The sequence below is a fragment of the Pinus tabuliformis genome, chromosome 9 (assembly GCF_031772625.1).
Source record: "Pinus tabuliformis cultivar Carrire ecotype Pingquan chromosome 9, CPIR1, whole genome shotgun sequence".
Lineage (NCBI taxonomy): Eukaryota > Viridiplantae > Streptophyta > Pinopsida > Pinales > Pinaceae > Pinus > Pinus tabuliformis.
The window spans coordinates 453,586,466-453,612,583 of NC_142307.1; positions in this window are offsets into that span (position 1 = coordinate 453,586,466).

Consider the following 26,118-nt stretch of genomic DNA (forward strand, 5'->3'; position numbering starts at 1 on the left):
CATCTCAGATAATAAATTATAGTGTAGAGAAAAGTTCACGCACTTATATGCAGAGAAAAGTTTATTTCATGTAGAGAAAAGTTCACGCACTTTTATGCAGTGAAAAGTTTATTTCATGTAGAGAAAAGTTCACGCACTTTTATGCAGAGAAAAGTTTATTTCATGTAGAGAAAAAGTTCACGAACTTTCATGCAAGGAAAAGCGCGTATATGTTGGAGAACTTACCTTTGGTCCATGGTAGTTAGTCCTTGGTATTTGAACCTATGAGGAAAAGCGCGTATATGTTGGAGAACTTACCTTTGGTCCATGGTAGTTAGTCCTTGGTATTTGAACCTATGAGGAAAAGCGCGTATATGTTGGAGAACTTACCTTTGGTCCATGGTAGTTAGTCCTTGGTATTTGAACCTATGGTTTTGGACCATGTTACGCACTTTCATGCAAGGAAAAGCACGTATATGTTGGAGAAGTTACCTTTGGTCCATGGTAGTTAGTTCTTGGTATTTGAACCTATGGTTTTGGACCATGGTACCTCGTCAAAAGTGTTGATATCACGCAATTTCATGGTATTAGTCCGACAGTTTTTGATCCTATGGTTTTGGCCCATGGTACTGCATCCAAAAGTGTTGATCTCACGTACTTTCATGGTTGGTTCATGGTATTAGTCCAACAGTTTTTTGATCCTATGGTTTTGGCTCGTGGTATTGTGAAAGGCCTAAGACTATAAAAGAGGAAGGAGATCATTTGGCAAAGCATCTTCTGAATTATCGAATATCTGATAAAGTGCTAGATCTGGAATATTGTGATTGGGTTTTGGTGCAGATCTGGATCTGAATGAAGAAAGAACCTGAGCATAAGGAGAAGGATAAGTTCTATTGATGGGTCAAAATCTTAAGGCTGGAATAGTGGTATCTCTATATGATTTTGATCTGTGATATGTGGCATACGCTTGATCTATAAATCTAATAATCTGGGTCTGAATTATTGATGCATGTTTTATTTTACACATGTTATGATTTGGGTATGTCTGATGTAACAACTACAAAGTTATAAGGAAATATTTGCAGATCTGTATGCGGGTTGGCTTTGGTGAAATCAGAGAAGTTGATGGGTTTTTGATGTTCTTGGATCCAGTTTGAAAATTTATGAAAAGTGGTCCTTGAAAGAAAAGAAGTAGGGGGTTGTAGCTCCCTTCCAGGAGAGACTGGGAAACGAGAGAGAGTTGTAGCTCTCTGCAGGTTGCAGCCTGTGTACTGGTAAAGGACTGCACCAGTACAAAACCATTGTAAAAGGAGTTTCTAATTTGAAAGAAGACAGAGACATATTGCAGCAGGTGGTTTTCACCCACATTGGGTTTCCACCTTACATCTTGTGTTCTTTGGTGTGACTATCTGTTTTCTTTGTTCATGCTCATTATTTTATGGTACTGACATGCAAAAATAATTCAAAGAATAAATAAGGAAGATTTATTAAAAGAACTTGATAATACTGATTCACCCCCCCTCTCAGTATTATTTCCAACATAAAATAAATGTATTTGGAAAATTTCCCATGTGACATTTCTGTTGGACACCTAATCCTCTATGGGTTACTGTGGAAACCGAATAGACTAAGGAAGTCCAAGAGACCTTGGGACGTAGAACCCAACGGTCACACAATGTACTATAAATGTATATCATTTAATAATAATAAATCCACTCTCGTGTTTTATCTTTCATACTCTTTCTGCCATGTGTGTGTTTAACATGGTATCAGAGTGGGTGATATCCTACCCTGCTCATATTTGAGCCACTTGTTTTATGGCCTTTCTGTGCAGGTCAATTTTTCATTTCATGAATGTTTTATCAGCCATATTTTAGTTGCATTCTCTGTGCACAATTCCCCAAATAGAAAAATTCTGACATACCTGATGCTAACGCTTCCATTGGTTTGACATACCTGCTCTTGTCGGTGCTGGATACCTACTCTTGTCGCTGCTCCATACTAGCATACAAAAATACTCAGCCTTTGCGTTACATCCCATTTTCACCCGCTGTCTGTAATGCTCCATTAATTTACTGTCTGTCAAAAATATGTTGCCTCTCCTCTGTGTACTTTTTGCTGGAAACTTTCACCTGCATTATCTAAGGATTTGAACATCATCTGCCGTTAACTGCACAAACACCCATTACACGTTGGTCAAAATTTGAATGTTTGGAACACCCCTGTTCATAGTCTCCATGCACAGGTATCATGCATTGTTTGTTCCATTGTTTGTTTGAACGCAAAGAGCACGATTAATAGGCGGTATCATGGGATGGTATCATGATTTCAGTTTGAAGTAATCAAAAACACAACACTGGCCATTGTACTTGACGCAGTAAGGAAGTTGGTGGACCTTATCTGTTAAATAGATAGTGAACCCATCAATAATATGAATGGTTCCAAGCACTCCCTTCAAAGGCCCATTTCCATTCTTCCAGACAAGTCCACCATCACTCCTATAGAAATTTTTGAGACCGCAGGCTCCCCTACCTGATAATGACAGTTACATAACAGATACATAGCTTGCATATGTCTTGCTCCGATTCATTCTCAAATGGTGTCCCCTGGTGCGGTGAGCGTGGAATTCTGCATTTTGGAATGAATTGAAGAGTAAAGAACAAGTGGTGTATGACAAAAATTTAGAGCTTATAATTATAAAATAAACGCAGTCAAATGTCAAATATTTCACCAGCACTGAACGGTTGGAAATCAGGGCGTGTTTCGAAGGCTTCCATGTTCAAACATTCATGCTAGATGGTTAGTTAGACAATTTCAAATCAACGGCCAAATGACAGGACTAATGAGTCCCCTTTCTGCTACTACATCTGCATGTAATATTTGGGTAGGAACTTCAACTTGCAGCTGGAGTTCGAGCTTCGAATGCCTTGGAAATCGTCATGCTAGCTGTGGGGTGTGAGATAATGTGCATAAGCTATTGTCAGAAACGAAGCAAACTGATGGCTGGAAAGCTATCATGATGCTTAGAATGAACACATTCTCAGTTATGTTTCCAGCAAAATGCCAGATAAGTGTTGGGCTGGAATATGCATGCTAGGAGTGACTTTTCAGGAGTGTAATCACCAACGATTTCTAGAATCTTACTCCACTTGGTTTCAAAAGCCTCTTGTACTTATCAAGCTACCAACTGATTCAAATTTTCTTAGAGTGGTTGCATGTGCTTCGCTTTCAAACCTTTTAACTAGATTGGGAAGCTTCCCCAGTGTCAAGAAAGAAGGAACCTCTTTGGCTAGAAAACTCGTGCAAATAGTTTTGCAATTACTTGTTTAAGATGATTCAGAAGATGTGTCGAATGATGCAGCTTCCAAACTCTACTTAAAATGGTAATGGATTTACATAATGATGTGAAAGAGCTTCCTCTGCAGTGCAACGACGTTCAGGGTTGAACTAAAGCATTCGAGAGGGTAGGTCTAATACCTTATAATCCACTTCACCTTTCCAGTTAGATTCTTTAAGTAGTGTCACCATTTTGGATTGGTACACAAGTATCGATATCATTCCAACATGGTGTTCCAATTATACTGAATATATCACATATCATTTGAGGTCGCTCCAATTCAGAATGAAGTAATTTCTCCTGAGCTTGAATATATTTATCCATGGTGTGCTTTTGATGGAAGTTATGCTTTATTTGAAGTTTTCTAGGAGAAGACAAGTTCAAAAATTTCTAAAAAAAAAAATGTAACCTGCTCCCCATATGTCTATTGCTGAGCCGTAGTCTCCAGGTAACATGATAAATTCTGGAGGATGATAAGTAGGAGTCATAACAAATATTGAATAACATCTTTGAATGTTCACATTGCTGCTTACCTCTTGGACTGGGCGTGAAAGATTGAAGTCACAAATCTTGACAATCAAGGGTGACATTACCAATACATTTCCAACTTTTATATCCCTATGCCAGTCATTCTAGAAGGCTTAAAGTTTGTATACTTGCAGTATTTTTCAATTAACATAATTTTGTGGTGCTTGTGTGTCATGCGAAATACAAGCAACGTGTAGATTTGGAGGTTGAAGGGATACAAACACAATCTACATATATATGCATTGATTCCTTGTTACTTTGACTATTGCATAAGAGTTTAGTGGGCTGTATGAAGGCAATGATTGTACTGGCAATTAAAAGTAGTCTTTTGTGGAGTAAATTTTAGTCATTTGTATTGTCAGAACATATTGCATGCTATATGTTGGTCATGAGTGAACTCTTATTCTTACGTAATGGATTGTGAATGCATTACAATAATTGGTGCTTGCTGGTTGCACATTGGTCAATTGGTGCACACTTATAGAGGATATTGCTGTGTCTTTGTACTGTGAGTGGGTGTTACTTTTCCACATTGGGTCATAGTTGTGATTGTTTTTTAAAAGGTGTAATTTTGACAATGGAGAATATAGCCCAAATTACTGAAGTATTAGAATTCTTGAAAACTTTGATACATTCTACTGATCATGATACAGTGAAAATCAGCAAGAACACTCTCTGTGATATTAAAACCTATCTGCAGTATACACAAGAAAAGGTAGAATTTTTGGAGCTTGAATCTCAGCTATAGCAAGAAGAATTAAAACAGAGGAGTCATCATTATGAACCTGTTTCTGTTTAGAACATTGAAATAGACTCCCATAAGTAGCAATTTGATTTAGATCTAGTGACCAATAAAGTAGCAAGGTTACATGCAGAAGCAGAAATTTAGTTTGCATTTCCCATGCCAATCATCAAATCTTGCGAAGAGCTTGTCCATAACAAGCACATAATTGGTCTTGGATATGAGAAGGACTTGTCCTTTCATATTCCAGATTACTCAAAGCCCATTCAGTTTTAGAGTGTTGGATTCCTTCATGATAGTTCACCTTCAACTGTTCTAGATTCTACCCCTCTTCCACAGCAACAGATTGTGAAATGCCAACACTGTGACCGAATTGGCCATCTGAAAGATCACTATTTTGATCTTCATCCATGTAAGCACTATCATAAAACCAGTCATTCTTCAAACAGATGCTTCAAAAACAAACCTCCTTCAAGAACAAAGATTCATCTTGGATGGATCGCTTCTTGGCAATGGGCATCAACAGCGAAGAAGATATTCCACTCACATGTCAGATCTTGTTCTAGAGTATTGAACAGTATTGCAGTTGAGTTTTCTCCATCATCTCACCTTGTATCTGATAGGGGGGAAATGATGGTCATCTACAAGCTTCAAAGTCAGATCAAGCAAGCTTGGGCCACAACCTGCCGTACCAGATTCAGAGTTGTAGATAGAGACAAAGATGCCCCTGAGAATGCCTTCACTCGGTGATACCTCTTCAAAGAATTGGGGACACTTCCTCTAGCAGAAGACTTCATATTCTTGCCAGTTTTGGAAGAGTTCCAGGAATTTCATTAAGCATTCTAGAGTTGGTGGTAATCCTTAAACCATCACAGGTTGAGACCTCCCTTTTCAGGTTGAGGTTCTCCCTTTTATGTGGGGTGAGACCTCCCTTTCATGGTTGAAGGTTTCGCTCTTCAAAACATCAGGAGCACTTCCTCTAGCTGAAGACTTGAGCTTCATGCTAGACTTGGAAGAGTTCCAGGAATTGAACTAAGCATTCCAGTGTTGGTGGTCATCCTTAAACCACCACCCTTTATACCAACATTTCAAAGAGCACATTCAACCTAGTGCTGCCATGCATTTTTGCACATTTTTTATTACAACTCTCTTATTGGACTCATGCATAACCCTTCGGGTTAAGGGGGGGAATGTTGGACACCTAATCCTCTATGGGTTAGTGTGGAAGCCAAATAGACTAAGGAAGTCCAAGATACCTTGGGATGTAGAACCCAATGGTCACATAATGTACTATAAATGTATATCATTTGATAATAATAAATGCGCTCTCATGTTTTATCGTTCATACTCTTTTTGCCATGTGTGTGTTTAACAATTTCTTTCCCCATTTTCAAAAAAAAAACACCTTTATTTAGGAGAAGATGTTCATTACCATTTTTCATTTTGATATGCCATAACCTCATACATTCTTGATGAAAATGCTTCTCCCAACTAAATTTTCTTGCTATTTTTCATTCTCTAAAGATGAATATGTTTTGAAAACGATTCAAATTATGAGCAATGATTCATTGATATATATGAATATGTCTTCATTTTGAATACAATCTTAAGCATTCTTTACTGCAACAAGAGGAAGAATAAAAGAACAGTGTTGTTACACAAGAAATAACACTTGAAATAGTTATGGTTGCCACATAAGAACCAACCATAAGAGATGCCACTTAGATGTCTTTCAGATAAAGAAGACTTTTCAAAATATGCAAGTCTTGAGGAGTATCTCAAAATCAGAAAATGGCTTAATTTTCTACCTCATAAAAGGATACAATCCATGATAATCAATGCAAAGTTGCGTGAGGAAATGCAACATCTTCGGTTGGGGGGAATGTTGGGTCTCCAAAATATCTTTCGTTTCACCCTCTTTTCTTTCACTTTGCTTTAGAATTTTCCAGATTTCGCAGCTCCATAACCATGTACTAAGACCATCTTCATAATTAAATATGGGTTTAGAAACATTATTTTCCAATACATTTATTTTGGTATTTTTTTATGAAACCAACTCACAAAAAGATAGAAAAGAGAGATCAACACCTTCAAAATAAGCCTCTTCAAGGGGGAAGCCTCCTTTACATTACACAAACGAATAATTCTTGGATGATACAAATGACAAGACCTCCTTTCTATATATAGGAGTCTAAGGGATCATAATATAATCAAAGTTGACATAACAATAATAATGTAACTGCACAGTAGTAATGATAGTGGGCTTCTATGGGGCACAATAATAACAATATGGGGACTACTTGGGCACAAAAATATAATAAATGGGTTGCAATAATAACAATAAGGGGTTAAACTAGTAGTATAGGGACCTAACATGCCCCTCTCCTTCAAAAAGTGTTGTCCTCAACGCTTGAGTAGTTATGGATGCTTCTGTATAAAATTCTTGTCCTCCCATGTGGAATATTTAGCGGGTAAGTTCTTCCACTTGATGAGATACTCTGAAATTGATCGATTTCGTAGTTGTTGGGTTCTTGTTTCTGTGACTACTCTAGGTTCTAATATGACTTTTACTTCCTCTTCAATTTCTGGCAATATTGTTTGGACTAGGATCTTTTGCAAATTTTGAATGAGTTCCCACCCTGCTTCGTCATTCTTCCATTCATCACTTGCTTCGTTTATCGAATTTGGTTGGATAATGATACGAACCTCTAGCATTTATGCAACCATACATTCAATTTTCACTCCTTTGGGCATATGGATATTTGTACGGCCTGATGTTTGGAGGAACACTTCCTAGAATCAAATGAATACCATGATCATGATTAGGAATAGGTAGGAGGCATTTGGGAGTCTGAAATACCTTGGAATGATTGTCCAAGGATTTTTGCAGATTTGGAGGAATAGATGATTTCGATATGGGAACCTCTAGAGAACATAATTGTGCAATTACACCTTGTTGTTCTTTCTTTATAAGATTTTTCATTCCGTTAGAGCTGATTATGTTTCCCTATTTCCCTGTGATACCTCTTAATTCAACTTCCTTTCCTTCTGAAGAAAATTTCATGAAAAGTTCTTGAAAATTAAAAGCTATTGTACGCAAGAATTGTACCCATTGGAATCCTAGTATAACATCAACACTACCCATTGGAATGGAAAGAATTGGGCTATTCAATACATATTCTCCTATGGATAGCTTGATATTATGGCACTTTCTAGAGCAATTTATGGTTCCTCCACTTGCAATCGTCACTTGATAGTCTAGAGTTGGATATAGGAAGCAATTCAATTCCTTGGCTATTTTACAATGAATAAAATTATGGGTATTGCCCAAGTTAATCAACACTATTACCTTTTTCTTCTTGATATGTCCTTCTATCTTGATAGTTTGAGGAGTTGTGATTCCAACCAATCCATTACAAGATATGGTCGGATTCATTTCTTCCTTCTCTAGTGTTTGTTCCTAATGTATATCTTCTTATTTTGACATTTCTTGTTCCTTTTATTTGTCATCTTCTCCATCTATGTAAATTAATTTCTACTTAGCACAACTATGGCTTTTAGTGTATTTTCTATCACAATTGTAACAAAGTCCTTTTGCTCTTTTTTCTTCCAATTTTTTTGATGTCAACCTAGTAGGTTGTGAAAGGCTAGGAGCAGCAACAATTCCATCTTTATAGTTATGAGTGGTAGGCTTCCTTGTTGCCATATTTTTTCTTTCAATTTTTCTTGCCAACCTAGATGCCTTATCCAATGAATCAGGTTCCCGAAGGTGAACCTCATGTTGGATGGTATCATTTAAATTCCCTATGAAGACTTCAATCCTACACTTATCTAGAATATCATTTACCCTTATATTCAATTTTTGTAAGTCCTCAATGTGCTCTACCATTGAACCCTTTTGTTTGAGATTTATCAATTGGCTAAAGAAGGTGTTTCTCTTTGTATTCTCATATTGTGTTGCCATTTCCTCCTTGAAAATTGACCAGGTGAAAATTTGTTTAAGAGAACAAATTCCTCTATACCATACAAACTGATTCGGTTCTAAATATAAACATGCAATACATACCTTTTGTGTGTTTTGCACATTATGTAGATCAAAATGTTTCTCCTTCCATAGTATCCATGTTATGGGATCTTTTCCATCAGACATCCTCGTATCTATCTTTAGAATATGTTGGGTCTTCAATCCAACTTTATATTATATGAAATCATGATTAACATTACTTTTGTTCTCATCATGAGTTACCTCTACTACCTTTTCGCCATTAGGACACCTTTCTTGTAGTAGCTTTGTCCCACCTTCCTTCAAACCTTCCATGTCTTCCTTCACATATTCCATGAATTTATTACAATATGCTTTCATACCATCAATATCAGATTCCATGGCATAGATAAAACTATTTATCTTATTTTCAATCGCATTCTTCAAATCATCCATCCATATTTGCTTACTAGGTGTTTCTATTTTCTTGATTTGAGTCATTATTTTTCTTGCTTTTAGAAGCTCGATCTTGAATATGTTGTATCTCTAAAATTTTAGATCTACAAGTTTTGAAATAGCGACCTGTAGTAGCCCTCTGTGTTTGCTTTCCAATGCCACTAATCTGATCAAACTTGGATTCTACAAGAAAGAGTTATATCCAATCACCCAAGATGACCTACTTTTATATGTTTTCAGTAGAGCGAACTTGTACTAAGTGCCACGTGTTACTGTTTCAACCTTAGGACCTAAAACTGATATACAGAAAACTATAGTTCGTCCTCTTTCTGTAACTTCTTATGAAATTTCAATCTGATGCTCAGAGAGAAAGTTATGACGACTTTCCAAAGGTCACCTGTTTTGGATGTAATTCGGGACCATGCAGAAACCCTAAATGTCTTTGACTGTATCTCTGATAATATAACAAATGAAGCTCTAAAATTAGGGTCTGCGCTTCCTCGTGATTTCTGCTCAAATGGGTTTTAATTTTAAAGTCTGAACCTTTGTAGAAAGAAACTTATAACAAACATTCCATGATGACCTATTTGAGAATGAATTTTGGAGCTTGCAAAAACCCTAACTTCCTCAGAGTATATCTCTGTAAGTATAGCGAGACAAGATCTGAAATTCGGACTTAAGATTAAGAACGATTTTTTCGCAAATGGGTTTTTCTTTACCTTCTTAAACATCGCATAACAAAAGATATAGAAAAAATTCCACGAAGACTTGTTTGGAGCAGCAAAACCCTAGAATCCAAAGCTCTGATACCAAATGTTATGAAACTAGCTCACAAGAAGATAGAAATGATAGATAAACGCATTCAAAATAAGACTCTTTGAGGGGAAACCTCCTTTACATCACACAAATGAATAATTCTTGGATGGTACAAATGCCAAGACCTCCTTTCTATATATAGGAGTCTAAGGGGCCATAATATAATCAGAGTTGACATAACAATAATAATGTAACTACACAATAATAACAATAGTGGGCTTCTATGGGGCACAATAATAACAATATGGGGACTACATGGGCACAACAATATAAAAAGGGGGTTTCACTAATAACAATAAGGGGTTACACTGGTAGTATAGGGACCTAACATATTTTGAGTAAATTTATGGTTAAATATTAGAAAAGTAACATGCACTCACATATATATCTATATATATATATATATATATATATATATATATATATATATATATATATATATATATATATATATATATATATATATATATATATATATATATATATATATAGTTCGATGATATTTGTGACATGTGTAGGCATATTTGAAGATTCAAAGACAATCATATTTAGCCTCGAAGACTCAAATTCGAATTTCCTTTTCAAACTCTTGAAGATTTGAGGAAGATTTGAAATCATTGGTCAAACACATTTCATGGAGAAAGATCATGGAAGTTTTCATAAGTGCCTCCTATCAAAGGTCAGATAGATTTTCGAAAGGATATGAAGAAATGTTAATTGCTAGATGTCAACACATGGTTGTACCACATGAGATATTTGTGGATCTAGTACAGATTTGTGGATCAACATTTATGAGTTAGTTATCATACTTTTTTGTATAAATAAGAGTGCCTACTCCTCTCAAAAGGTGTGAAAAGTTCCAGATCTATGCTCATGCTTCAATGTAGAATTTTGGATGTTAAGGATTGACACTATGCTTATGATTGATGTAATGAATACCATATTAGTTCACTTTGATATGGTTGTGCCTTCATTTGTTGGTTGATCAACAATTTTCTCAACTTTCTACCTCTCATCACTTTTGGATGACCAACTAATGAGTATGGGATGTATTCTAATGTTTTATCTTTTATAGTTTCTTTATGTTCATTTTAGGTCTTTTATTTGATGCGTTGTTTACATTCTTTCATGATTATTCCATTTATGTTCTTTTGCAGGTTAAGCATTATTTCTCTCATTTCAGAGATTCATTGCTTTTAAATTTATATTGATAGATACTTATGAATGGTTCTAATTTGATAATGCACAAATTAGTAATTTTAATTTATATCTCATTGCTTTCATAATAGGTTTCCTTTAAATTTCATAGTTTAAGAATTCATTGCTTTCTTAATACAGGATTTGCTTGTTTCTAGATTAAATTTACTTTCAAGTCATTATAATAGATTTACCTTCATGTTGGTAAAATAGATTTACTTTGATGTCACTAGAATAGATTTATTTTCATGTCAATAGAGTAAGTTTACATTCACATCAATTATCATTTCAATTTCCTAGATTTAAAAATTTATTTCCAATTTCTGAATTTGAAACTTTTGAAAAATAAAGTGTGTGCATACTCATATTAGATATTTTTCATGAATAGGTTAGCCATCATTTCAATAGGTTAATTCAGTGTTAATTGAAAGTTTATTCCTAGCATATATTGTGCAATTGTACTTCGCGAGTTCACGAACCCTCAGTTTGACAATTTAATGATAAGTAATTTAACTAACAATTAAATTACCCAACATTTTTGGCGTCGTTGCCAAGGAAATATACATAGGGGTTAAATTTCAATCTATAATTCATTTTTATCTAGAATCATATTTTAGTTGCATTCTTTTTTAGATGCATAATTAAAATTCATGTTAAAAATCATCTAGATGCATAAATTTCAATCAATTTTTGTATTATAAGAGTTTCGACACTAATTCATTTAATGACAAGATACCTAGAATGATAGCCAAATATTTCTTGGAGAGAAGGGAATACATTGAAGGTTGTTTCAAATAGTGACTATGCCAAAACATTCTTCCATTCTTCAACAAATCCTTGTGCTAAATCCAAATGAATAATTTATTTCTCATATCCTAGTGAACATTGAAGTATATTTTTCAAATTTAGATGTGGGCATGCTAGATATCTTGATTCATAAATGGCTTCATTGGAAATACTCCTACACTTGAAAAAAAAAAGAACTTTTTCAAAATAGAGTAGGATAGAATAGGGAAATAAAAGCAAGCTTGGAGATGATTTTGAGTTTTTCTTTTCAAGTTTCAAGTTCGATTTCATTTCGTTGAGTTTTTTATTTTTAGTAATGTAGTAAGAGTCACTTCATTCACTAACCATTGGGAGGAAAATTTACAAGAAAATGGATGTTTGTGAAGGAGAACATGTAGAGTTTCGAGAGCAAAAAAAATGCAAGTTTGAAAGATCAATTATTCTTATTTTATTTTTCAAATTTCAAATGAATAAAGAAACATGACAATATTGAGTATGCTCTCTCTTGCGCCTTATACGGACTAGAAGATCAAGAAAGGAAATTTCAATAGGTTACCTATGAAATTTTACAACATAAAAACAACTAGGAGATCTAAATTTACAATTGATTCTAAAAAAAATTGCTTAAAATTTGGTCTCTAATTGTCAAACAAATTTGTCTCATAATTTGCTACAATATATTATTTTTCATTATTTAAAAAAAAAAATCCCTACCTTTTTATTTTTCTAGAATAGTTTCGTTTTTTATTATTAAATAAAAATAAATAAATAAAATATGTTTTTTATTCAAATTTGTTTTTATTTTCAGTGATAATTTAAACAAAAAAAAAGAAATAAAATTAATTAATTAACAATTAAAAAATAAAGATTTAAAAAATATATATAATAATTAAAAAATTAATGAAATAACAATAGTAACAATAAATTAATAAAAATTTATAATCAATTTAAAAAAAATCCGTTCTGTTATGTTTTGGGCCAAAGGCCCTATGCATATGTGTAGGCCAACCTTAGGCCATGGCCCACGCATATGCATGAGGTCAAAGGAGGCCCACACATATGCGTGAAGCCATGGTCAATGGTTGGCCTCACGCATATGTGTTGGCCTCTGGGCTACAAGCCAAGGCCCCCACAAAGCAGCACAACCACGACCAATGCACGCAAGCCACCATCGAGAGCTAGTCCAATGTAGCAGAACTAGGCTAGGAACATATATATATATGTATATATATATATATATATATATATATATATATATATATATATATATATATATATATATATATATATATATATATATAAGTAAAAAAACATAAAAATAAAAATAAAACCCTTACAAATGAATAAATCCCAGCAAATAAAATTTTCAGAGAGACGGCCTAGATTTGCTCCATGCTTTAGCCTTCGACAATAAAAAAATTGTGAATTTTGAGTATTGCCTCAATTCTTTATAGAATAAATTGGTTGTGAGATCCATTTTTTGGCAGGAACATGGGTTCGATTGAAAACCAAACATTTTGGTAGCATGAAATTGCTTCACAAGTTCCTAGGAGTAGTTAGATACTTGAATTTTTTCTCAAAAATCCTAAATTTATTTAGCTGGGAATTTGCCAAATTGTAGCTTCGTTAGTCATTTTTTCAAATAGCTAATATTTTCAACTTTAAATAATGTTTTAATGCCCTCATTTCTAAATTGTGACTTGTGGTCTATTGGTAAGTGTTTGAATTTGTAAAAGAGAGGTTATGAGTTTGAATCCAATGGAGGCCAAAATTTGTTAATTATTTGACAATTTTGACTTAACTAGGCAACAATTTCGCTGCCACATGGTGACATTTGATTGGTCCATGTGGCAGCATAATATTGGTCATCAGTGATTTCCAAGTCAACCACAAAATCAATGTGCTACATGAATAGTTGATCAGTCAATGCCAGATCATCACCATGTCAATTGTCCACATCACTGCCATGTCATTGTCACCACAACATCGTCTACCATGTCACCATTTGCCATGTCATGATGCCACGCTAGATTTGAACAGCCCATGTAGAACTCTCTGGTGTTGTCACGTGGCACTCCTTCGTGCTGCCACGTGGCGCCCATGCACCATATTTTTACTATTTTTCTAAAATTTCAAATTGCCATAATTTTCTCATAAAACATTCGTTGGAGGTGATTCAAGCGTTGTTGAAAATATCTCGACAAGAAATACAAGATGGAATTGATTTCATTAGAATTTGAAACAATAAAAAGATGGTCAATTTTTTATGAATTTTGTAGCAATTAGACTTGTAAAACATCATCAGAAAATTAAAACAGGTTTCCGATGTGAATTTTCTTTAACCTAATTTTTGAATCACTAAAATTCGATATCAAATGAAGAATTTATCAACAAAATACTGACTGGTAGTCCAAGATGCATCTCTTCCTGACAGGTAAAAGTACATTTCATTTATATTTTATGTTCCCTGAATTTGCGTTATTGGCACTATTTATGAATTTGTTGCGTATATATTGTATGAACAGAGACTAATCACCTCTCTCGTTCGAGAATCTTATGTTTTATTGCAGATTAGTGCCAAGTTTTTGGAGGTTCCAAGATGATCAAAGAAAATAAATTTATGCACAAGTGGTTCTCAAGGACCAATTTATTTTTCAAGAGGAGCATGGAAAGGTCAAGCCCATATCAAGTCAAAACCATAGTCCCATTGTCACTCATTCATTTTCCTCTTTCCCTAAGCTTACAGTTCATCCATGAATTTCCAGCTTCCTAGAGCATTACTTCAGATTCATTTTCCTTTGCAAGTTTCACACTTTCCTGCCTCACTTACATTTCATAGCTAACCCATGAATAAGTTCAATCAACTAACTGATAATATTTATGTACCTCATTTCCCTTTTCCTTTTTTCTAAATAAAACCTTCTTCATAAATGAAATTTTTTCATATATGGTCCTCTAGATCATGAATTTATGCTCGTGTTAGATGATGAGGGATTCATTAAGGTCCTCCTTTTAGCAAGTCTTGACCCATTGACTTCGACACATTATCTGGGTTCAAGACTAGAGTTATCTTTAGTACCTTGAGGCTTGCATGCCTTAATGTCAATTTCTCTCACCAATAAATAATGGGAATACATCAATGTCCCATGTTTGTTGGATCTTCTAGGTGAGTTGGCTTCAACTCATGTATACGTACCTAGACAGATGTACTTGGGAATCTTGATTCTCATTGACATTAATGATGAGAAGTCTCATGTTGGTTAATGACATTCATTAATGGTCGGTAATTCAACAATTTATTTCTATGTTTGACCTCAAAAAAAATAATTCACATAGAAAAGAATTAACCTTGATGTGGACATGAATGAAGACTATATGATTCCAATAGCTTGCAACAATGTTCCAATAAATTAAGATTTAGTTTTAGAGTTCAACCTTAATTCTAACAATAAGAAGGCACAAACATTCCACTTTCAGATTTCATCCACTATTCATACAACCAAAAGATGAAGAAACATATTAGATTATTTCACTTCACATTCCATGATACAACAACAACAACCAACATCTCATAGATGCATAACTTATTGATGTTCAAGGTAGGTGAAGGTATGTTGTTTTCTAATCTCTAATCAGTAATTCCTTGAATGATAAAAGGAATGTATTTAGAAAATTTCCCATGTGGCATTGCTTTCCTCATTTTCAAAAGAAAAAAAAACTTTTAGTTTGGGGGAAGATATTCATTACCATTTTTCATTTCCATATTCCATAACCTCATACATTCTTGACCAAAATGCTTTTCCCAACTGAATGTTGCTTCTATTTTTGGTTCTCTAAAGATGTATGAATATGTCTTCATTTTAAATACCTTCTTAAGTATTCTTTGTTGCAACGAGAAGAAGAATAAAATAAAAGTGTTGTCACATAGGAACCAACACTTGAAATAATTATGGTCGCCAAAAGAGAACCAACCATAATAGCTACCACTTAGATATATTTCAGATAAAGAAGACCTCTCAAAAGATGCAAGTCTTGAATAGTATCTCAAAGTCACAAAATGACTTAATATTCTACCTCATAAAAGACTAGAATCCATGATAATCAATGCAAAATTTCATGAGGACATGCAACATCTTCAGCTGCAGGGAATGTTGGGTCTCCAAAATGTCATTCATATCACCCTATTTTCTTTGACTTTGCTTTAGAATTTTCCATATTCCACAGCTCCATAACCATGCACTAAGACCATCTTCATAATTAAATATGAGTCTAGACACATTATTTTCCAATACATTTATTTTGGTATTTTGAGTGAATTTATGGTTAAATATTAGAAAAATATCATGTAATCACTTATATATAAAATTTGGATGAGTTTTGTGACATGTGTAGGCATATTTGAATATTTCAAGACAATCATATTTGGCCTTCAAAGCAAATTCGAATTTCCTCTTCAAATTCTTGAAGAGTTGAGGAATATTTGAGATCATTGATCAAACACATTTCACGGAGAAAGGTCATGGAATTTTTCATAAGTGTGTACTAGCAAGGTTAGGAAATATTTGTGAGAGGATATGAAGAGATGTTATTTGCTAGATGTCAACACATGGTTGTAACCACATGAGATATTTGTGGATCTAGGAGGGATTTATGGATCTACATTTATGAGTTAGTTATCTTACTTTTTTGTATAAATAAGAGTTCCTACTCCTTTGAATAGGTGTGAAAAGTTTCAGACCTATGATCATGCTTCAATGTAGAGTTTTGGATGTTAAGGATTGACACTATGTTGATGATTGATGTAATGAATACCATTGCAGTTCACTTTGATATGGTTATACATTCATTTGGTGTTTCATCAAGATTTTTCTCAATAATACACCTCTCATGCACTTTGGGATAGCCACGTAATAAGTATGGGATGTATTCTAATGTCTTATATTTTTTAGTTTCTTTATGTTCCTTTTAAGTCTTTTGATTAGATGCATTGTTTACATTCTTTCGTGCTCATTCCATTTATGTTCTTTTGTAGGTTAAGTGTTATTTCTCTCATTTCATAGAGTCATTTCTTTTAAATTTGTTTTGATAGATACACATGAATGATTATAATTTGACAATGCACACATTAGCGATCTCTCACTACTTTCAGAATAGCTTGCCTTTAAATTTCATAGTTTAAGAATTGAATGCTTTCTTAGTATACGATTTGTTGTTTTCTAGATTAAATTTACTTTCAAGTCATTAAAATAGATTTACTTTCCTTTTGGTAAAATAAATTTACTTTTATGAAATTATAATAGATTTATTTTCATGTCGATAAAGTAATTTTACTTTCATGTCAATTAACATTTCAATTTCACAGATTAAAAAATTTCTTTCCAAGTTTCGAATTTGAGACTTTTGAAAAATAGTGTGTGTGCCTACTCATCTTAGACATTTTTTGTGAATAGGTTTTCCATCATTTCAATAGGTTATTCACTCTTAATTGAAAGTTGATTTCCAACATATATTGTGCAAGTGTACTTCGCAAGTTCATGAACCTCAAGTTTGAAAATTTAATGATAAGTAATTTAACTAACAATTAAATAACCCGACATTTTGGCATAATTGTTGGGGAAGTATACATAGGGGTTAACTTTCAATCTAGAATTCCTTTTTAGCTTCAATCATTTTTTAGTTACATTCATTTTTAGATCAATAGTTAAAATTCATGTGAAAAATCATTTAGATGCATAATTTCAATCAATTTTTGTACTATAATAGTCTCAATGCTAATCCATTTATGGAGAGGAGATCTAGAATGATAACCAAACATTTCTTGGAGAGAAAGGACTACATTCAAGTTCGGTTAAAAATAGTGACTACGCCATAACATTCTTCTATTGTTCAACAGATCCTTGAGCTAAATCCAAATGAACAATTTATCTCTCATATCCTAGTGAACATTGAGGTATATTTTTAAAATTTGGATGTAAGCATACTAGAGATCTTGATTCGTAAATGAATTCATTGGAAATACTGCTACACTTAAAAAATAAAAAAATTCTTTTTAAAAATACAATAGGATAGAATAGGGAAATAAAACCAATTTTGGTGATAATTTTGAGTTCTTATTTTCAAGTTTTAAGTTTGATTTAATTTTCTTGAATTTTTTTAATTTTAGTGGTGCAGTAAGAGCCATTTCATTCACTAACCTTTGGCAGGAAAAATTTACAAGAAAAGGGATGTTTGTGAAGGGGAACACGTATAATTTTGAGAGAAAAAAAATTGAGGTTTTAAAGGTCAATTATTGTTACTTGTTTTTTCAAATTTCAAAAGAATAACAAAACATGATAATCCTAAGTATGCTCTCTTCTTGCACCTTGTCCAACCTGGAAGATCAGAAAGGAAAATTGGATAGGTTAGTTGTGAAATTTCACAATAAAAAATGATTAGGAGATCTAAATTTATCATTGATTCTAAAAAAAAAATTTGCTTAAAGTTTGATCTCTAATTGTCAAATAAATTTGCCTCATAATTTGTTAAAATAAATTCTTTTTCATTATTTAAAAAAAAATCCCTATCTTTTATATTTTCTAGAATAGTTTCATTTATTATTATTAAATAAAAAAAAGTTAACATTTTTTTTTTTTATTCAAATTTGTTTTTATTTTCAATAATAATTTAAACAAAAGAATATATTAAAAAAATATAAAAGTTAAAAATTAAAAATGAAAATAATTAAAAAAAAAGCATTTAAAAAAATATTTAAATTAAATTAAGAATTTAAAAATAAAGATTTAAAAATAAAAATTAAAAAATATAATAGTTAAAAAAATAAAACTAATTAAAAAATAATAATAGAACTAAATAAATAAATAAAATATAATCAATTTAAAAAAAAAATCATTTTGTTATGTTTTGGGCCAAAGGCCCTACGCATATGCATAAGGCCATGGTCAATGGCTGGCCTTACACATATGCATAGGCCTCCGGGCTCCAAGCCTAAGGCCCCCACAGAGTAGCACAACCCACGACCAAGGCATGTAGGCCACTGCTGAGAGCCATCCCAATGCAGCGCGGTTAGGCTAGGACTCGAATTATATATATATATAAAAAAACCCCTACAAATGAATAAAACCATATTTTCTCCATGCTTTCAACCTACAACAATAAAAAAAATTGTGTATTCTAAGTTTTCGCTCAATTTGTTATAGAATAAATTGGTTGTGAGATCGATTTATTTTGGAAAGAGCATTAGAAATTGCTTGAAAGTGCCCAGGAGCAGTTAGACACTTGGATTTTTTCTCAAAAATCCTGAATTTACTTTGCTGGGCATTTGCCAAATTGTTGCTTTGTTAGTCATTTTTTCGAATAGTTAATATTTTCAACTTTAAATAAAGTTTTTATGGCTCCATTTCTAAAATGTGACTTATGGTATATGTGTAAGTCTTTGAATTTGTAAAAGAGAGGTTACGATTTTGAATCCAATGGAGACCAAAATTGCTAACTATTTGAAAATTTTGACTTAACTAGGAAATAATTTTGCTGCCACATGGCTAAACTTGATTGGTCCATGTGGTAGCATAATATTGGTCATCAGTGATTGCCCAATCAACTGCCAACTCAGCGTGCCACATCAATAGTTGACCAGTCAATGCTACGTCGTCATCATGTCAATAGTCCACATCACTTCCACATCATAATTGCCACATCATCATATACCATGTCATCATGCCACTTCAGATTTGTAAATTCCATGTAGCACCCTTTGGTGCTTCCACGTGGCACTCCTTGGTGATGCCACATGGCACCCTTGCACCATATTTTTATTGTTTTGCTAAAACTACAAACAACCATAACCTTTTCATACAACATCCATTTGAGGTGATTCAAGTGTCGTTGGAAAGATATTGACGAGAAATACACGATGACATAATTTTAATTAGAATTTAAAACAATTGGACTTGTAAAACATAAACAAATTATTAAAACATGTTTTCGATATGAATTTACTTTAACCTGGTTTCTGAATCACGAAATTCAATATCAAGTAAATAAATTATCAAAAGGATTCCTAATGGGTATTCCAATATGCATTTCTTCCTGATAGGTAAAATTGCATTTCATTCTTATTTTATCTTCCTTGAATTTGTATTATTGACACTATTTATGAATTTCTTGCATCTATATCATATGAAGAGAGATTGATCACCTACCTCCTTCAAGAGTATTACGTTTTATTGTAGATTAGCACTAAGCTTTTATAGGTTCTAGAATGATCAAAGAAAATTAATTTATGCACAAGTGGTTCTCAAAGACCAATTTCTTTTTCAAGAACTTGAAAACCTTAATTCCATATCAAATCACATCCATAGTCCCATTGCTACTCATTCTTTTTTGTCTTTCTCTAAGCTTACATTTCATCCATGAATTTCCATCTTCCTAGAGCATTACTTCAAAATCATTTTCGTTTGCAAGTTTCATTTCCTGCATCACTTACATTTCATCTCTAACTCATGAATAAATCCATTCAGATCACTTACAATACTGGGTAACCTCATTATCCTTTTCCTTTTTTCTAAATAATGTGTGCTTCATAAATGCAAATCCTTCATCTATTGTCATCTAAATCGTTACTTTATGCTCGTGTTAGATGACGAGGGATTCATTGAGGCCCTTCTTCTAGCAAGTCTTGACCCATCGAATTCACTACATTATCTAGGTTCGAGACTAGATTTCTTTTTAGTACCTTGAGGCTTGCATGCCTTAATGACAAGTTCTCTTTCCAATAAACAATGGGAATACATCAATGTCACCTATTTGTTGGATCTTCAAGGTGAATTGACTTCAACTCATTTATTTGTACCTAGCAAGATGTACTTGGGAATCTTGAATCTCATTGACATTAATGATGAGAAATCTCCTGTTGGTTAACGACATTCATTAATGGTCAGTAATCCAACAATTTCTTTCTATGTTTGACATCAACAAATTTTATTCACATAGAAAAGAATTATGCCATGGTATGGATATGAATGAAGACTATGATTTGAGTAGCTTGCAGCAATGTTCCAATAAATCAAGATTCATTTTTAGAGTTAAAAATTAATTCCAACAATAAGAAGGCACAAAGATTCCACTTTCATATTTCATCCACTATTCATACAACCAATAGATGAAGTAACATATCAGATTCTTTCACCTCACATTCCATGATCCACCAACAATAAACAAGATCTCAAAGATGCATAACTTATTGACTTTTTAGGTAAGTGAAGGTATGTTGTTTTATAATCTTTAATCATTAATTCCTTGAATGCTAAATGACATATATTTGGAAAATTTTCCATGTGACGTTGCTTCCCCATTTTTAAAAAACAAAAACACCTTTATTTAGGGGAAGATATTCATTACCATTTTTCATTTCCATATTCCATAACCTCATACATTCTTGACCAAAATGCTTCTCCCAACTGAATGTTGTTTCTATTTTTGGTTCTCTAACAATGGATATGTTTTGAAAAACATTCAAATTATGAACAATGATTCATTGATATGTACGGATATATCTTCATTTTGAATACATTCTTAAGTATTCTTTGTCGCAGCAAGAGGAAGAATAAAATAAAAATGTTGTCACACAAGAAATGACGCTTGAAATTATTATGGTTGCCACATAAGAACAAACCATAAGAGCTGCCACTTAGATAACTTTCATATAAAGAATACTTTCCAAAAGATACATGTCTTCAAGAGTATCTCAAAATCAGAAAAATGACTTAATATTCTACCTCATAAAAGGCTATAATTCATGATAATCGATGCAAAGTTTCACGAGGACATGAAACATCTTCAGTTGGGAGGAATGTTGGGTCTCCAAAATGTCATTCATTTCACCCTCGTTTCTTTCACTTTTCTTTAGAATTTTCCATATTTCGTAGCTCCATAACCATGCACTAAGACCATCTTCATAATTAAATATGGGCTTAGAAACATTATTTTCCAATACATTTATTTTCGTATTCTGAATGAATTTATGGTTAAATATTAGAAAAATAACATGTACTCACATATATATAAAATTTGGATGAGTTTTGTGACATGTGTAGGCATATTTGAATATTCCAAGAGAGTCATATTTGGCCTCCAACACTCAAATTCGAATTTCCTCTAGAAACTCTTGAATATTTAAGGAAGATTTGAGATCATTGGTTAAACACATTTCCTAGAGAAAGATCATGGAATTTTTCATAAGTGTCTCCTATCAAAGCTAGGAGAGATTTGTGAATGGATATGAAGAGATGCTAATTGCGAGATGTTAACACATGGTTGTAACCACATGAGATATTTGTGGATCTAGGAGAGATTTGTGGAACTACATTTATGAGTTAGTTACTTTTTTGTATAAATAGGAGTGCCTACTCCTCTCAAAAGGTGTGAAAGGATTGAGACCTATGATCATGATTCAATGTATAGTTTTGGATGTTCAAGATTGAAACTATGCTTATGATTGATGTAATGAATACCATTGTAGTTCACTTTGATATGGTTGTGCCTTTGTGTTTGATCAAGAGTTTTCTCAACTTTCCACCTATCATTCACTTTTGGATGGCCACCTAATGATTATTGGATGTATTCTAAGTTTTATATTTTCTAGTTTCTTTGTGTTCATTTTAAGTCTTTTGATTAGATGCATTGTTTACATTCTTTCATGTTCATTCGATTTATGTTCTTTTGTAGGTTAAGCGCGATTTCTCTCATGTCATAGATTCATTTATTTTCAATTTGCTATGATAGATACTCATGAATGATTATAATTTGACAATGAACACATTAGTAATTTCAATTGATCTCTCATTGCTTTCAGAATAGGTTTCCTTTAAATTTCATAGTTTCAAAATTCAATGCTTTCTTAGTATAGGATTTGTAGCTTTCTAGATTAAATTTACTTTCAAGACATTAGAATAGATTTACTTTCTTATTGGTAAAATAGATCTACCTTCATCTCATTAGAATAAATTTATTTTCATATCAATGGATTAAGTTTACTTTCATGTCAACTACCATTTCAATTTCATAGATTAAAAGATGTCTTTCCATGTTCTGAATTTGAGACTTCTGAAAAATAAAGTGTGTGCATATGCATCTTAGACATTTTTCATTAATAGGTTTTCCATAATTTCAATAGGTTAATTTACTCTTAATTGAAAGTTGATTCCAAGCATATATTGTGAAAGTGAACTTCGCAAGAACCCTGGGTTTGACAATTTAATGATAATTAATTTAACTAACAATTAAATTACCCAACATGTTTGATGAATAGTGTGTTCCATCCTTATCTGGACAGGTTTGTGATTATATTCATTAATGATATATTGATATTTTCCAAGAATGAGGAAGAGTACACTGAACACTTAGCAACAGTATTGAGATTTGTAAGAGAGAATTAGTTGTATCCCAAACTTAGAAAATGTAGTTTCTTTCAGACAAAGGTACATTACTTGGGAAATGTAGTTTCTAAGTAAGGCATAGCAGTCGATCTGAAAATGATCAGAGTTATCATGGAATGAGAAGCTCCTAGGAATATGGATGAGGTCAGATCATTCATTGGGTTAGTAGGCTACTATAAGAGGATCATTGGTAACTTCTCACAGATTTCCTATCCTATTAGATCATTGCAAAGAAAAGGAAAGAAATTTGAATGCACAAGGGAATGTGTAACAAGTTTTGAGCAGTGGAAGTAGTTTCTTACAAATGAAACAATGATCAAGATTATAGATTTAGATAAAGAGTTCATGGTATATACATATTCTTACAAGATAGGACTTGGTGGAGTCCTGATTTAGGAGGGACAAGTTGTATGCTACGAATCAAGAAAACTAAATGAACACGAGTAGAACTATGTGACACATGATCTTGAGTTGCCAATGATCATTCATGCATTGAAGATGTGGAGGCATTATCTTCTTAGAAAAAGGTTTGTATTGATGAGTGATCACAATGGGATAAGGTACTTATTTGACCAACGAAATTTGAATGCCAAGAAAGCTAGGTTGATGGCCACAATCACGATCAATGAGTTTGAGGTCGCGATCAAATACTTTAAAGGGAAAGAAAATAGGGTTGCATGTGCTCTTTTCATAAGAGTACAAGTAAATCACAGAGCAACTATCAATTCATTTGGGACAGATTTATAGAATCAAATCTTATAAGAGGGACAACAGGATGACAAGTATAGGGAGCTTAGGCACATGTTACAACACCAAATTACTAGTGATCATGATGTGGAATATCATCTCATAATGGATGGTTTGGTAATATTTAGGGACAATATCTATGTTCCAAAGAAGAGTGAGCTCAAGAAGCTTATCCTGAGGAAATTTCATTTAATCTGTATTCAGGTCATCTGAGATGTCAGAAGACATTAAAGGTGGTGAAGAAGTTCTACTACTGGTTGAATATGAAGAAGGAAGTGGTAGAGTTTGTGGCTAGATGCTTGGATTGTCAACAAGTAAAAGAAGAGTGCAAGCATCCAGGTTCTCTACTACAACCGATTCTGATTCTAGTGTGGAAATGGGAGGTCATTTTTATGGATTTCATTACAGGTTTTCCAAGGAAATCTAAATAACATGATTCTATCATGGTTGTGGTTAACAAGTTGAATAAGGTGTCACATTTCATTCCAGTGAATTCTACTTATTCAGCTAGTGATGTAGCACAAGCCTTCATCAGGGAGATAATGAGGTTACATGGTGTTCTAAAGAATATTGTGTCAGATAGATATTCTAATTTCATTTCCAGGTTTTGGAAGGAGTTATTTGCAGGTTTGGGTACAATGTCGGTCTTCAGTACATCTTATCATCCGTAGACAGATGGAAAGACAAAGAGGGTAAATAGGATTTTGGAGGACATGTTGAAAATGTATGTTATGTATTAGCATTGAAAGTGGGAAGAGTACTTCCACTAGTAAAGTTTTCTTACAACAATGGGTATTAGGAGTCACTGAGGATGTGTTCATTTGATGCACTATATGGGAGTATTTGTAATACTCCCATTATCTAGAGTGATCCAATGAACATGGTGTTGATATGACTGGATATGTTGACAGAGATGGAATAGGAAATGCGGGTTATTAAGAAGAATCTAAAGGAAACACACGATAGACAGAAATGTTATGCATACCAACATAGGGAATTTAAGGAGTTCTAGGTTAGGGAGAAGGTGCACTTACACATCAAGCCCAAGAATAGGTCCTTGAGGATTGGGTTATGTGCGAAGTTGGCACCTCGGTATTGCGGGTCTTTCGAGATCCTTAATAGGACTTGCACTACCTCCGACAGTGAAATTCCATGATGTTCTCCATGTTAACTTGCTTAAGAGATGTGTAAAACATGTTGATCATGTGATTGATTGGTATGTATTATTGATGGATCCAGAAGGATAATTCTAGCTAAAAACTCAGGGAATATTGCAGCGAAAGTTGCTCATGATCCGGAACTAAGCAATTGAGCACGTTAATGTGCAGTGGATCACTTTGGGCCCGATGAAGCTACATGGGAGATGGTTTATTAGATGTGGGCTATGTATCATTCATTATTTATCCAAAAGAAATAGCTGGCATGATTAATTTATCCAAAATAAAAAATTATAGCTAGGAGATTGGGTTCTCCTCTTTGATTCATAGTTTAAAGATTTTAAGGGAAAGTTTACAACACAATGACTAGTCACTATGAAATAGATATTGTTTTTCATAATGGATTATGTTGGATTAAAAATATTTATTAAGACAAAAATTATTTTATTATGAATGGGAATAGGTCGAATTTATATCTGAAATTGATGTCCAAACCATAATTTATTGCATACATCTATCAGGATGATTTAATTGAAGTAGTAAGAGAAGAAGATCATATTCATTCTCTTAAGATATATATATATATATAGATAAGAATGGGGTCTATTTGTGAAAACCACTTTGTGGCATGGTTGGGTTAGGTTTCTTCTTGAAATATAGTTTCTAGTAGGTAGAATCCGCTATTTTTTCAAGTTTCTAATTTATTTTAATTTTTTTAATCATGGTTGTTCAATTTTTTTGTTTTTTCTCATGTTAGTTGATTGGGGATCCCTTAAGTTCCTCCTTTTAATGACATTTTCCCCAGAGAATCCAACACATTACATGGGAAACAAGATTAGAGACTTTTCTTTCAGTACCTAGAGGCTTGCATACATTAATGGTAAGTTCTCTTGTTAGTGATTAGAGGAAATACATTAATGTATCTTGTTCACTAGATGTTACAGGTGACTCAACATTAT